Source organism: Austrofundulus limnaeus, unplaced genomic scaffold (genome assembly GCF_001266775.1).
Source record: "Austrofundulus limnaeus strain Quisiro unplaced genomic scaffold, Austrofundulus_limnaeus-1.0 Scaffold40, whole genome shotgun sequence".
In the NCBI taxonomy this organism is placed as follows: Eukaryota; Metazoa; Chordata; class Actinopteri; order Cyprinodontiformes; family Rivulidae; genus Austrofundulus; species Austrofundulus limnaeus.
This window is the reverse complement of record NW_013952442.1, coordinates 2,014,063-2,028,411: the sequence shown is the minus strand read 5'-3', so window position 1 is coordinate 2,028,411 and position 14,349 is coordinate 2,014,063.

Sequence of the window (14,349 nt, the reverse complement as noted above, 5' to 3'; positions counted from 1 at the left end):
CCCCCCCCCTTCCCCTCCCTGCAGGCAGCCAGCGGGGAAGGGGTTAAGGCGGAATGCATTAACAAAAGAAAATTATAGCGTAAACAGTTCATAAAATCTCACAGCCCCTGATGTTGGGGCTAGATCATTAAATTTCTGCAACAATTAGACCTTTTCTCACGGCGGCAAATTGGAGCCGTTGCCATGGCAAACCCGAGCCCTTAAGTCATATATCTTTGATTGCGGAAAGGTCAGGCGCAGACAGCCTAATAACTCAGGGAGCTGTTTGACAGATTTCATCCAAGCATGATCACATAACAGAGCCAAACTATGTCGGCAGTTGTTAAAAGCAGGGGAGGGGTCAGCGGGGAGGTTGGGGTTAGGGAATGTTTCTGCTCGGCTGGGCCCAGTCTGATAATGCTCACGACTGACTTTAAATCCGCTGGAATAATAGTAAAAATAAAAAATAAAAAAAATAAATTCTACCAGACCCCGAATTTCCCCGTAAAGAAGAGAATGTTTGGAATGGTTGACTAAATGCCAGATGATGTTTTAAATGCCTTTTTAAAAAGATATACAAGAAAATTAATTGAATAAGAAAATAAGCAAGAGACGTAAAAACCCCCGTGATTAGGAGTGACTGGCAGTGTTCTGAGACACTAACGATGAACCATGATTTATTTCTCATTTCCACACATATGTTGTGGGGATTGCGATAGACGTGTGTGTTCCTGCCACGGTGTGGGATCGAGCGGCGGGATGCTTCAGAAATCCCTGTCATCGACTCGTTTAACGACCCTGACTTACAGAACTTTGAATAACAATCAGCTTCTACTGACTCTGTTAAGACTACATGCTTGATACTGCTGGGCTGTTTAGACACCCCCCTCTCTCTTCCATGCCACCACCCCTCTCCTGTCCTGCTGTCTCTGTAGGCAGTGCTGGCATTTCAGCCGTCTCTCCCAAAAGGCCCCAGCTCAGAAACAAGTGCTAATAGCACCCCCTGCTGGAGAAAAGAGGCCATTGGCGCGTACTCAGTCCAGTCTCACAACGGAACAAACAAGAAGGAAAAAAAAAAGTTTTAAAAGATCTGAACAAACCAAATCTGAACTACATTTCTAAAAAAAACTGATAATGTATTTACAGTAAAAAAAAATTAAAAAAGCAAATAAACTCATTAACTGGTCTTGTTTCAAATTCTTTGTGACCCCAATTATTCCTTTCTCACGCTTACATTTTCCACATTTTGAAGCTCACATCTGAATTTTCACTATGTTTATACTTTATCAACTTAATTATTTAAAATTTGAAGACTCAAAAGCAAAATAAGTCTTACAATAAACTCATGATTTCAGTTTTTTTTTTTTTTTGTTAATTTGACACTAAACAGTCCACAAATCGTGCACAATTTAAGAACATTCCTCACCTTCTCCCAAAATATTTCTGCCCTAAAATAAGTGCTGATAACTTAATGCATTTTTGGAGTATTATAGAAAATATAACAAGAAATGTATTTCTCCACAGTGCTTTTTTTTTTTTTTTTTTTTGCAAAATAAACATAGAATTTATGTGACTTTTGGTTGCTGAACTGATTCAAAATATTTTAACCTGTAGATATTTATTAGGACTTCATTTAGGTCAGTAGATTTGTCTTCATCAATAAATAAATAAACAAACAAAAATTGTTTAGCTTGTCTCAGATGTTGAACCATTCTTAGCATGGTCTAAAATTTCAAAACAGAACTACACCCCAATGAAGTTAGGACACTGTGTGTAACAAATAAAACAGAATATGATGATTGCAAACCTTATTCAACCTATATTCAATTAAATACACTACAAAGACAAGATATTTAATGTTAAAATGGATAAACTTCATTGTTTTTTTTTTTTAAATATTGACTCGTTTTGAATTTGTTGCTCGCAACACGTTCCAAAAAAGCTGGGACAGGGGCAATAAAATACTAAGAAATTTGAAGAATGCTAAAAATAATAATAAAAAACACCTTTTTAGAAATTTCCACAGGTGAACAGGTTAATTGGAAACAGGTGAGTGTCATGATTGGTTATAAAGGGAACATCCCTGAAAGGCTCAGTCGTTCACAGGCAAGGATGTGAGAGGTTCACCACTTTGTGAACAACTGCATGAACAAATAATCCAACAGTTCAAGAAAAACTTTTCACAATGTACAATTGCAAGAAATTTAGGGATTCATCATCTGTTGTTCATAATATCTTTCAAAGATTCAAAGAATCTGTACAAATCTCTGCAAGTAAGCAGCAAGACCGAATACCAACATTGAAAGCTCATGACCTTTGAGCCCTCAGGCAGCACTGCATTAAAAACGGACATCATTCTGTTACAGATATTACCACATAGGCTCTGGAACAGGTCAGAAAACCATTGTCAGTGAACACAGTTCATCTCTACATCTGCAAGTGAAAGTTAAAACTCTACCATGCAAAGCCAAAGCCAGATATCAACACCTAGAAACACTGCCGGCTTCTCTGGGCCTGAGCTCATCTTATATGGACTGATGCAAGGTGGAAAAGTGTGATCTGATGAGTCCACATTTCAGATTGGTTTTGGAAATCATGGACTTTGTGTCCTCCAGGTCAAAAAAGAAAGATTATTGTCCGATTGTTAACAGTGCAAAGTTTAAAAACCAGTATCTCTGATGGTATGGGGGGGGGTGTTAGTGCCCATGGAATGGGCACATCTGTGAAGGCACCATTAATGCTGAAAGGTACATCCAGGTTTTAGAGCAACAAGCCACGTCTTTCTTATGAATGACTCTGCTTATTTCAGCAAGACATTGCCAAGCAACATTCTGCAGGTGTTACAACGGCGTGGCTACGGAGTAAAAAACTGTGGGTAGACTGGCCTGACCTGTCTACCATTATAAATATGTGGCACAATATAGAAGCATAAAACACCACAACAGAGACCCCGGACTGTTGAGCAACTGAAGTTATCAATCAAGCAAGAATGGGAAAGAATTCCACCTACAAAGCTTCAACGATTAGATTTTTCAGTTCTCAAACACTTATTGAGTGTTTGTTAAAAGGAAATGTGATATAACACAGTGGTAAATATGGCTGCCTCAGCTTTTTTAATTTTTATTTTTTGGAATGTGTTGCAGGCATTAAATTCAAAATAAGTGAATATTTGCAAAAAAAAATTATCCATTTGAACATGAAATATCTTGTCATTGCAGTGCCTTCAATTGAATATACAGCGGGTAAAATAAGTATTGAACACATCAACATTTTTCTCAGTAAATATATTACTAGAGGTGCTAATGACATGAAATTTTCACCAGATGTCGGTAACAACCCAAGTGATCCATACATACAAAGAAATCAAACCATAAATGTCCAGAAATGAAGTTATTTGTAATAATGTGGAATGGCACAGGGAAAAAGTATTGAACACACTGAAATTTATCTAATACTTTGTACAAAAGCCTTTGTTGTCAATGACAGCTTCAAGACACCTCCTGTATGGAGAAACTAGTGGCATGCATTGCTCAGGTGTGATTTTGGCCCGTTCTTCCACACAAACAGTCTTCAAATCTTGAAGGTTTCGTGGACCTCTTCTATGAACTCTGATCTTTAGTTCTTTCCATAGATTTTCTGTTGGATTCAGGTCAGGTGATTGGCTGGGCCATTCCAGCAGCTTTAGTTTCTTTCTCTGAAACCAACTGAGAGTTTCCTTGACTTTGTGTTTGGGCTCATTGTCTTGCTGAAATGTCCAGCCACGTTTCATCTTCATCATCCTGGTAGATGGAAGCAGATTTTTATCAAGAATGTCTCTGTACATTTTTCCACTCATCCTTCCTTCAATTATTTGAAGTTTTCCAGTACCATATGCTGAAAAACAGCCCCACACCATGATGTTCCCACCTCCAAACTTCACTGTTGGTATGGTGTTTTTGGGCTGATGCGCAGTGCCATTTGACCTCCAAACATGATGTGTATTCTGGCATCCAAACAGTTCAATGTTGGTCTCATCTGACCAGACTATATTCTCCCAGTATTACACAGGCTTGTTTAAATGTTGTGCAGCAAACTTTAAAGGAGCTTCAACATGCTGTTTCTTCAGCAGTGGAGTCTTGCGTGGTGAGCGTGCATACAGGCCATGATGGTTCAGTGCATTACTTATTGTTTTCTTTGAAACAAACGTACCTGCTAATTCCAGGTCTGTCTGAAGCTCTCCACAAGTGGTCCTTGGCTCTTGGACAACTCTTCTGATAATTCTTTTCACTCCTCTGTCAGAAATCTTGCGAGGAGCACCTGGTCGTGGTCGGTTTATGGTGAAATAATGTTCTTTCCACTTCTGAATTATGGTCCCAACAGTGCTCACTGGAACCTTCAGAAGTTTAGACATTCTTCTGTAACCGATGCCATCATTATGCTTTGCAACAATAMGGTTGTGAAGGTCTTGAGAGAGCTCTTTACTTTTACCCATCATCAGATGGTTCTTGTGTGATACCTGGCCATCATTTGGGACTGAACCAGCTGATATTAACTTGCAGTGACAAGGAGCAGGCTTGCTTTCTAATTACTGAGAGAGTTCAGCTGGTGTCTTGGCTTTCCATGCCTTTTTACACCTCCCTTTCTTCATGTGTTCAATACWTTTTCCCTGTGCCATTCCACATCATTACAAATAACTTCATTTCTGGACATTTATGTTTGATTTCTTTGTATATATGGATCACTTGGGTTGTTACCAACATCTGGTGAAAATTTCATGTCATTAGCATCTCTAGTAATATATTTACTGAGAAAAATGGTGACGTGTTCAATACTTATTTTACCCACTGTAGGTTGGAACGGATTTGCAAATCATCGTATTGTTTTTGTTTTATACAATGTTCCAACTTCATCAGAATTGGGATTGTAATCAGTTTTTGCATTATGTGACACCTCATGTGTTTCTTTTTTCTTTCTTTCTTTCTTTTTTTTTTTTAGTAAGAGCCAGAAACACAACTCCAAATCATTCAATCATAACCGTAAATATTTTTTGTTGTTGTTGTTTTCCCTACAATCACCAGCATATCTTAGCTTTGGATCCGTTCTGCTGCATGTACACTAAAGAGCTGTAACGCTACGGCCTAGAATTTTCTTCTACCTTCTGTATGTTTGCATATTAAGTGTGTAAAAGTATACAGATTTACAAAGAAGGTACCACAAGAGACAATGCTTCTGGTCTGTTTATATGCTTTGTCTGTTCTGGCTTTTTTAATTGTTTGTTCCTCACTATATCATTTTTTAAAAAACTAATTTGATTAATGCTGGTGCACTGGCTGGTTTGGCATAACTCAAATAAGTCATGAGCTCCTGTCTTGCAGTCAATCCAGTGAGCAATCCAAATTAAAAGGGCCTTTTAAAAAGGCCTCAAAATTAAAAGCAGCTAAAGTTAAAAGTTTTATGCAAAAGGAGGTAGAAAATGTTGCGCAGTGTAAAAAGCAATGAAACACTATAAAAAATATAGACATACACAGGACATGGGTTCTTTAAAAATGCTGACAGATGAAGTAAACATTTCTTTTAAAAGCTCATTCTGCTGAAAAAAACTTGTTTCAAGGCAGTCACAAGGGTGTTTTCTTGGCTTGTACTAACAACTTAATGAATTTTGCTGCAGACCATTTGCTCACTAATGGCAGTGACCTATTATAGCAGAATATTTTACCTTAAAGCATCTTTGCAGATTTGTGTGATGTGTAAGGACCACAAAAAAAAAAAACAGCCCAAGATGGGGGGCAATACTATAGGCAGAAATATGGGTGTGCTATGGGCTCCCCAGTTTCCCCTATTGTTGCAAACCTGTACATGGAGGAGGTGGAAAAGAGAGCTCTGATGTCCTTTACAGGGATGCCACTGAGCCATTGGTTCAGATATGTTGACGACACCTGGGTTAAAATTAAAGCCCAGGAAGTCCAACATTTCACTGATCACATCAACTCTGTGGATGAATATATTAAGTTCACACGAGAGGATGTAAAAAATGGCAGGTTGGTGTTCCTGGACTGTGAGGTCTCATTTTCGGATGGAGGACAGTTTGAAACTGACGTGTATCTCAAACCCACCCATGCAGACCAGTATTTGCGTTTTGATTCCCATCACTCACTGGAACACAAGTTAATAGTCATCAGAACTCTGTACCACAGAGCAGACAGTGTCCACACAAACCCAGGAGCCAGGGAGAAAGAGAAATCACACACACGACAGGCCCTGGAGCAATGTGGTTATCCTGACTGGGCTTTCCTGAAAGCAGACAAGAAACCCAAACAGGATTCCAGCCAACAACCAGCTGAAAATGAAGACCCTAAACCCAGACCCAAACCAGTCGTCATTTCGTATGTGACCGGAGTTTCAGAGAAACTGAGACGTTTATTCTCTAAACATGACGTCCCAGTGGCTTTCAAACCCCAAATCACGTTACGACAAAGATTAGTTCACCCCAAAGATCCAGTTCCCCGGCAAAAACAGAGTAATATAGTATATGCTGTTAAGTGTCAGGAGGACTGTGATCAGTCATACATTGGGAAAACAAAACAGCCACTGTTCAAAATGAGCCAGCACAGACAAGCTACTTCGTCGGGTCAGGACTCTGCAGTTTACACTCATCTACAGGCCAGCGGTCACTCTTTCAGGGATAAAGATGTTCTCATTCTTGACAGAGAGGAATTGGTTTGAGAGAGGAGTAAAGGAAGCCATCTTTGTGAAGGAAAACCGTCCACCATTAAACAGAGGTGGAGGCCTTCGTGTCCAGTTGTCCTCCACCTACAACGCTGTTATTGCAAGTTTGACTCAGCACCATGTGAGCAAAAGGTGTGAATCAGGGCCCCAAAGGGTCCCTCTCTCCCTCTTTGTGTTGGCCCCACACCAACACAAAGAGGGAGAGGGGGACAAAAACAAGGGGACGTTGATCCCCGCTTGCACTCACTACATACACATAACAAAACACCAAATAACCACAGCCGAAGCATCCAAACCAATAAGTCAGGTGATGGGGCACATGACCCTCTATGAACAATGGAGCTAATCAAGCCTATTGTTAGGCGATGGCCCTCTTTTGCATGTGACTAACCTGTTTGTCCACCATGTGGAGGCAGTGCTTATAAGGCTGAGTTCAGCTGAAACTCATCAGACTGAAGAAGTCTCTTGGAGGAGAGACAAAACGTTTCACTAAAGAAGAACCCATCCAGAGGACCTACTTTTTTTTTTTCTTTTTGACTTTACTGGGCTTGTTTATCCAAGGTATTAGAGATAAGGACTATTATCTTGTTATATATACAGTGGTCAGCTAAATCCATCCTACTGGCTTTTTTTCTTTCCAGGTCACGGGGGGTGACTGGTGCCTGTGTCCAGCAGTCGGTCAGCTATTTCATAATATCCAGTGAATTGAGGAGAGACGAAACGTTTCACTAAAGTAGAACCCATCCAGAGGACCTACTTATTTTTTTTTTCTTTTTGAGCCCAAGATGGAGCCCAAAATTATGAAGATGCCCCTGCATCGGTATACTCCTCTCTGTGCCCCTTAATGGGCAAATCAAATACTCTGCTTTAAATAACAGACAAATGTTCAGTGTTAAGAAACCTAGGAAATCTGACTTCTGTAAATCAACCACAAAAGTTTACAGATGAACCTCTCAGTTGTGATTGGCCAACATGGTGAGTCAAAAGCCACAGGATAGCCTTTTGTTTCAGAAAGAAAAAGGAAAAAGACATATCTGAATATCCCAGCAAGCAAATAGTGACTGGGCCCATTTTTAGGCCATGTCTAGAACATAGTATTAAGATGTGTCATTTTCCCTTTTCTTTCTGGGAAAAAAAAGGGGTGTCCTGTGACTTTTGACTCAAGCTGTACTTTGGCTACCAGAAGGACGTCACAAGTTCTAATTCTGTTAGGAAAGAGAGGATATACGGAAACCTTTAGTTCTTGTGTTTTATAAAACTTTTGGCAAATAGGTTTGTTTTGACAGCAATTATATTACTGCTCTTCATTCATGGGTTGTGGGGTACTGGTGCCCATCTCTAGCAAACCCTGTGCGAGGGCCAGGGTACACCCTGCAGGTCGCAAGTCCGCTACAAAGACACAGAGACAAACAACCATTCACTCTCTCAGTCACCTAGAGACAACGTAGTGTTAGCAATTACCCTAACCTGCATATTTTTGGTCTATATGAGGAAACTAGAGAACCCAAAGAAAGGCCACATAGGCACAGGGAGAACGGGCAAGCTTTACCCAGAAATGCTCCAGGCTGGGAAGCAATCCTGTGACCTGTGCCACCTTGAACAGATTTCACTTCTGCACAAATCATGTTTTATTCTCACTCTGAGTCTTAAAAGATTGTAAACATTTTGTCCCTTCTTGATTCGACGTCTGAGAGTGTGACATCGGAATGTCCACATGTTTAAAACGAAAACAATCAAGAAAACCTTGGGGCAAGTCGACTATAGAGAACGGTCTAGAGGTGACTTTAGGTCAGAGAACATGAAGAGAAGGGCCTCCTTATTGATACAATATAATTATAAAAATAKCATAGTCTGACAGAATAGAAGTTTAAGCTGGGACAAAAAAAATAAAATTCAGGTGGTGAATGAACTCAGCAGATCAGGATAKAACAGGTCATATTTGGGGAGAGTGTACGAGAGAGACATGCATTTGGCTCAAAAGGGTAATTAATTCACAGAAAGTTATTTCAGGGTTTTTTTTCTTTATGGTGAAAATGGGTTACATCTGTGAATAATTTGTTACCACTGCTTCCCCTGTGTGTAAAAATAATTCAATGTCAATATACAGTATGTCAGCGCTATTGTGCAAAAATATTTTCACCTGCTTTCTTTAACCCAATGATCCTGTCAGCTCTTTAAATGTAATTTTACAGCTCTCTCTCTTTGAGAGCATCACCCAAACCTTTGGGGACTTTTAAAAAAGTATGTGTTTTTCCCCACATTCAGTAAATCTACAGATTTTACTTCACAGATCATAGATTTCAGGCCTCTTTTTGACATGACAGTCTTGTCACAAATAAACAGTGCTGCCTTGTATTCAAGCTGACATGTAATTATATRTAATAAGTTTAAAATTAGTTTCAAGGGCTTGTGCCTCTGAGAGCGCACAGGTTTTCAATCACAGCCAGAGCTTCGTGAACGTATTCTTTAGGCAGCTGAAGCAGTAAATTAGTTGAACTTATTCACACCAGATATTTAAAGGCCTAAGTGATGTTGTGTAATATTTCAGACAGCCTATTGAGTCACATGTGCTTCAATGAATGATGGTCATAAGGGATAAATAACAAGAAAGTAAATTGGACTGAGTGTGGAACTAATCAGCATGTTTGAGAGGTAATATGTGTGAGTGTGTGTTTACTGTTTGTGTGTGTGAGACTGAAAGAAAAGGCGTATCTGATAAAGGTTTGAGTGTGTGTGTGAGGTGCCTCCACCMTTCAGTAAATGCTGCTGCCGCTTCTGGTGCTCCAAGCTTTTGTGAACAGTAAGATAATTTAAGACTGTGTCATCTCTTAGGGAAACATTGCATTTACTTGTCTGAACACAGGTACCGTGATAGAAAGAGAAATATGCCCATATGTCTAAAAGACATTACAAACAGTACAATGTATTAGGTTTTTTTTAAACAAAATTAAGTAGTAGCATTGTTATCAGCTTGTACACTATGTTACTTAAAGGTACATGTTAAAAGCTGAGCTTTATGTTCAGGGGAAAGTCTGGTCCAACACACCTCAACTTACAGAAAGAAGTTGGATAGAAGACAGTGACTTGTAAAGTGTAAAATTAAAAAAATGATTTCTCAAATGAGAAAATGAATTAGTGGCTTTGCCATGGTTGACAMATTTTTCTAATTCTAATGGTCACAAGAAAATCCTCACTTTACTGAGAAAGAAAAAAAAGACATGCAAAAGTTCAAATAAAAGGTTTCTTTTGATTTAAAGAGTGACGTCTGGACTTCTTACATGTACATCTTTGTATGCTCTAAAATGACTTCAGCAGGTTGTCAAATCCCTAAAGTTTTTGACTCAAGAAGGTGTTTTCTCATGCTAGAATAAAACCCTATTATGGATTTTAATGTGATGTTGCTGTTACCTCACACTTAAAAAGGTCACCAGAGTTTGCGTGTTCTCCTTGTGAATGTGTGAGTTTCCTTCTCCTCCAGCCTCCAGTTTCTTTTTGTTTAAGGTAAGGGTTGGGCTACAGAAATGACCAGAAAATGAATGGAAGTCAACGCAAGTCCTCACAAGGACTGCAAGACAAATGTGCGTGTGCGTGTGTTTGTGTGTATGTGTTTTTTGCTACCTGGTGGGGACAATTTTTGTTCATTTTCACAGTACACACAGTCTGGTGAGGACACACTGTTCCTTATAGGGACAAAAGCCCAGTCCCCATCGGCAGAGATACCATTGGTGGRTCAGGGGTTAGGGTTGGAACTAACATGTGAATTGAGTTTAGGTTAGGCCCAGGTATGTACTGGAGTGGTTAGGTTTAGGAGTAAGGGTCAGTGTTAGGCTGTAGAAATTAATGGAAACCAATGCAATGCCCACATAAGGATAGCTGTAAGGTTGTGTGTCTCTCTGCTGGTCCATTGATAGACTGAGAACCTCTGCTTTGAACAGCTAAACTCTAAATTTCATAACTGAAATATTGTCCAGTCAAACAGCTCTGATTGAATGTCTTTATCAGGAAATCAGTGCTTTAGAAACCCAAACATAGGACCCGGTGGAGCAGGTCACAAACTCAAGGGGTGTAGCTGCGATGGACCAACTTCACCTTCATCATTCCATTTTGGTCATGTCACAAGTAACTCTGATGTCAAGGCTACCTTTAATGTGATGTAARGGGCTTAACTGAAGTAAACATGGAAGACAAGTGGTATTAAATAAAACAAATCCTCCTGTTTTATTTCACCACTAAATGCAACTGATATGAACTCATATAGATAKGCTATTTACACAAAACGGCTTTCCAAACTAAGACCTGAACTGGAACACTAGTGTCCAGTAACAAAAAATGTGAAGGCACATGAGTGTTTTGTACAAATACTAAAAGCCAGGAGCTACAGCCCTAAATAATAAAAAGCTAAACAAAACAACAAACTAAAACCTACAAAACCAGGAGGTGAGGGACCCACCTGCACAACTAAGCAAGAAGAAACAGCAGATAAACCACTTGGGAGTAATGGTCTGTGAGGCTAATATTTCCCGTCTTTGCTGAACCCTGAAGGAGAAGGGAGGGGTGAAGAGAGAGAAAGAGAGARAGAGGGTGGGGGTGGCTTGTTGTTGTGATGTTGAGGTGAATGAGAGGGGTACAGGAGCCAGTCACCTGTAATGGTGAAGTGTTACATTGTGGCCATTTCACCCTCATTACACCATTTACAATTACTGCTACCTATCACCCAACTCCCCAAGAGGCCACCATTAGCACAACGACTCAAATGAAGTGGATAATTGTGTCTCTCTGTGGCATATCATGAGACAAGAGTCAGACAAGAGGGGAGGAGGGGGATGTGAGGGGGACCTAAGGTGGTAAAGGGCTAAAAAGGATGGAGACATACGTGTGTGTGTGAAATTAAAAGCCAGGATGGACTGTAACCATTTTAGGCTTTGTTTATAATAAGTTTGCTCATTTTTTACTCATTTCATCCACTATATTATRAAGTACAAAATGTAATGAACCGAATGCACACCATTCAACACTGTGCCATTGTAACAGAGGAACAAATTAAATGTTGCTAGCTAATGTATTGTTTTGGGCTGTTTTTGTTTATCTAGTGAAAATGGCAGGACAGAGGTCCATTTGTTAGGCTAGCCACCAACCAACCATSTATAAAAGTATCCAAAGCGTGTGTGTATTAAACAGATTGTTACGAAAACCTTTAAGTGGATAAAACTAACGCCATCCTGGGAGTTACCCAAAGAAATGTTTTCTTACTGCAGATTGTGTGTTATTTTTATATTGTTTTAAATTATTAACCCCAGCAAGATGCACAGGTACTGCTTACGACTAGAGACTGTGCTCCATCTGTACAAAAGGTCTATTGTGAGGTTAACGCCGTTAAAAGGTTTCCAAAATCTAATGGTGCAGTGATCCAAGGGCAGCAGAGGCACATCAGGAAGAAGATGAAATAAAAAAAGGCAAGTGGAAATGTTGGACAACACCAAACGTCAGTGCAACACACCCAGACGGAGTGATGAACCCATACCCAGTTGAAACACAGCAGCCACAACACGCCAGGAAGGAGAATCCATTCCACCACAAAAAAGGGGCCAATCACATCCGATGGAAACTCAGCTGCAAAAGAGATAGAGAAATTATAAATGGAATTAAAAGCACAAATATTCAAAATAATAAATTACATCAATATAGTTTTTAATCTAATATTCTCGCAACATGGGTTTATACACAACGTTTACTCACACATAGGCATAACGTCTGCTGACTCACACCCATTCTAGGCAAAAGAAGCCATGTCTGCAAGTTTATTTTATAAGAAACTCATTTAATTGTTTCTTTTTATACAGTATCAATAGACTTAATGGCTAGCTGTGGCACTGAATGAGCAACGATAAACAGCTGCTTCAGTGCCTCCAAGTCAATTGTACCAMCCACTTTTTGAAGATGTTACCGCCTACTTTCCAGTGACAATACCACCCACAGAGCAGGGACGTAAGTTTCAGTGGCAAATCACCTACACCTGAGTATTGTTCATAAAGGCCTACTGAGTGATGATTGGCTGTCATCCTAATCAGATTATTCTGCCACATAAGCAGAATTCTTCTCAGACATCTCTACCAAACTGTGATCTGTCTTATGTGGTTGAAAAGCAGAATTTTAACATTTGTTTTTTTTTTTTTTCTTTTCTTTCCTTTGAATAACTACAATAATCACATTTTGGTACATCAAACTTTCTAAATACATTCTCTGACAAGAAGTAAAAACAGGGATACAGACAGAGTGATGGAATAAAACAAAACAGGTTGAGTTAAAAGTTCATAGGATTGTGTGCCAATAATTACAATATCTGATCAAATGGATAATGGAGTTGGCAGTGCYACTACACTGCTGGTTCTATATCAAAGGGGTGCAGACCCCCTCCCCCTCAGGCCTGGATATGAATAGTGATTTTGGAACAGAGTCAATATAGTCAAATCTTCTCCTGTAGCAAGTCGCCCCACAGTTGTTTTACTTGTTTCTCAAGATCTAGCAGTTAGACACTGGGTCAGAGTCAGTGTTTGAACTGATTCCACATACATTCAGTTATGGAAAGATCAGGAGACCTTACTAGTCTGGCAATCTATAGACCCACGTGTCGTGTGAACAAGTCTTTGTGCTGAAAGACTGTACCAGGATGCTTTCACAGGAGGGGTAAATGTCACTGGCACAGTTGTGCTTTCAGTTTCCCCACTAGAAGAGACCCAAACATTTACAGGATCAATCATCTTTCTTAACATCATCATATGAGCATACTTTAACCATCTGTGGTAATAGAGAAGCAAGATTCATCTCTGAACATGCATAGGATATAAACACAAAGACTCTAAGCACTTGTTGGAGTAYAGGGGTCACATTACGAGTTCTTGACACAGCTGCCTAATATGTCTATAAGGCAGCCTCTGTGTTTGTTGTGCTTCATTCACCATTTTAACAGACAGATGTTCAAGAAACAGCCTGATAACATCCATCATTCCACAGAGGATGCCACTACTTGTGCTTTTTAGACTTGCCAGCTCTTTGCAAATTGCAGATATTTTACATAATCAAATTAGAACAATGAAARTGTGTATCGTATTGAAAAAACAAGATAAATAACACAAAAGGCATGTTTAAAAAAACTGATGTACTAAAAAATATATATTAATCTTAAATAATTAAAGGAAATGGTCTAATCCGTTTCATTTTGAAGTAATGGTTTACCAAGTTAACTTTTGTCAATTTGGAACCAGTTCCTACTCATCTCACAGTAGCTAACAGCCTGGCTTTCACAGAATGCACACATTGTTAAATATATAGTGACTAGTCCACACTGTTGCTCAGCAATTATGTCATAGGGGCCTTTAATTTCATTTACTGTTTATCTGAGTRTGAACAAGTGTTTAGTTTGAACAAAGACCTTACATGACAACATTTATAGCCAAGGCTAATTTGCAATGCACATCCTCAGGATGGGTATTTCTGCATATTACTGAGATTCTTAACCTATGGGCCGCACGTCACCTTGACGGCCTCAAAAGAACAACAGTTTTTAACTTGACTGCATTGATTTTGAACAAGGTGCTGTAAGAACCTGCTTCATGAAACTAATACCAGCTTAATCTCATAAAAGTCATGTCCCACAAGATCTTGCAG